Raw genomic sequence first — 2,329 nt, 5'->3', positions numbered from 1 at the left:
CACCTATTTCACTCAGTTTTTCTAAACGTCTATTGCTTTCTCATGATTCCTGTTTATGTGAGGGTTCAAATAAAGTGAAGTCACATCCTCCCAGTTCCTCAGTCTTCAGTAAAAAATTTTAAAAGCATTTTGTCTGGTAAAAGTGTTTGCCACAGAACTGCTTCATCATAGTTGTAGTATAAAGTAAAGTGAGCAGTTGAGGATTAAGGGCCTTGCTCAAGGGAATTAATTGCTCAAAGGCCCAACAGTGGCAGCTTGGTTTCGAACTTACAATCTTCTCCTCAGAAGTCCAATGTCTTAACCACTGAGCCACCACTTCCTTGAATTTCCAATAATATCTGTGCACCTCCTAACAAACCAATAGCTCACATCCTGGGCTGATTGATTTCTGCCTTTTAATCTCAGCCTTATTGTCTTTAAATGTTTAAAATGTCATTTGTCCCAACAATGTACATAGATTTATGCCAAAAAACTAGAACCAGCAACCATCAAACTTTTGCTATTTTCCAATCTCTTTCCTCTGCACACTTCAGTCTCTACATTTTTGTTTATTACTTGTGATGTCATGAGCTTAGACATTAGACATTACATAATCCCCCCTCCACCGCATTCAATTTCTTCTCCTTTATTATATGGTTATATCAGACATTTCTTTCCCTGCTCTTACTGTCATCCCCTTATTTAAAAAAAAAAAATTATAACTCATAATATTTTTTTGGACATATTGGAACACCTGCCATTTCCAGCCATATATTTATATATATATATATATATATATATATATATATATATATATATATATATATATATATATATATATATTTTTTTTTTTTTTTTTTTACTTTTGCCACAAAATTAGAGGCACGCAATTGTATAGGTTGTCTTTGAATGTGGTAGCATTCAATTTTCCCTTGACTTGAACTAGGAGACCCAAACCTGTTCCAGCATGATAATGCCTTAAATTGAGTGGCTAATATAACACTCTCTTAACCCTATTAAACACTTTTGGGATTTATTTGAACACCAGACCTCCTGATCCACATCAGTACCTGACAACATTGTGGATGAATAAGCACAAATCTCTACAACAACTCTCCAAAAATCTAGTGGAACATTTTCCCAGAAGAGTGGGATATTATAATTGCAAATGGAGATCAAATGTGGAATGGGATGTTCAGAAAGCACATAGAAGAAAAAAAACCCTTTTTTACTTCTGAGATCAACAAAAAAATTGTTTCATTTAAGTAGATTCCCAGTATTAAATACTATAGTATTTGCATGCCATTTTAGAAACCAACAAAAGTGCAATTTTCAAAAAATCACCTATTTTAAATCATATACAGACCACTTTATTGTCTATATTTAAACATTAAACCTTGTCAAAGAAGATAAAAATGATGACTTAAAAGTCTGCAATCTTAACCTAATAATATGAAATAACCCAAAGCATGTTTCAATGTGTCTATTTTCATAAACTTTCATGTGAATCTAAAAAAATATATGCTTTTCAGTATATGGCATAATCCATTATCAATTAAATAACAATAAAATAAAAATAACAGTAAGAAAAAAAACAGTAAGAAAATATCAGTAAGAATTAAAATAAATGAACAAATGAATACATGCAATAATGAATAAGTTACAATGAGTTATGGCTACATGTTTTTTACTTTCCTGAAATAGAATGTTGAAATGTTGTAAAAGCACTGAGGATGAGGCTAAAGCAGCACCACACCTTTCTGAAATAATAAAAGCTGGATGGTTGCCAGTTCTTCACTAGGATTTTTTTTTACAAAAATGTGTAGATAGTAGGGACAATTCTCTAAAATGGGAAATTACTGTATAAACATGACCAGACAAAAAGGCAGAAGTTTACAGGTAGAGATCAACCAGCCCAGGTAGAGATCTGCTGGGTTGTTGGGAGGTGCACGTTAATGAAAAATGAGCAAAGTAAAGAACTGTCAGAATCTCTTGAGCTCATCAGTCAAGCCCTCTGTGACAGGTTCAGTTGGACACAAAGAGGACACGGCCTTTATAGGCTTGATTAAAGAGAGACCTGGCCGGGTGCTACCTCCTTATTAACCTGTCTCTCTCAGAGAGCCAGACTGGAGCCAAACTCTCAGACAAGCACCACCTTCTCTCTCTCTCTCTTTCTACCTTTCTCACACACATACCCCTCTGATCACTCACAGGTACAATAGATTCCACACAGAAGGTTCCCATGCACACTCTCCTCTCTTTCTGAGGCAGGTTAAATCACCGACTCAGAAAGAAATAGGGCAGTCTTTGTTTTGTGCGTGCGTGCGTGCGTGCGTGCGTGCGTGTGTGT

Source organism: Silurus meridionalis, chromosome 22 (assembly GCF_014805685.1).
Source record: "Silurus meridionalis isolate SWU-2019-XX chromosome 22, ASM1480568v1, whole genome shotgun sequence".
Lineage (NCBI taxonomy): Eukaryota > Metazoa > Chordata > Actinopteri > Siluriformes > Siluridae > Silurus > Silurus meridionalis.
This window is presented reverse-complemented; position numbering follows the sequence as displayed.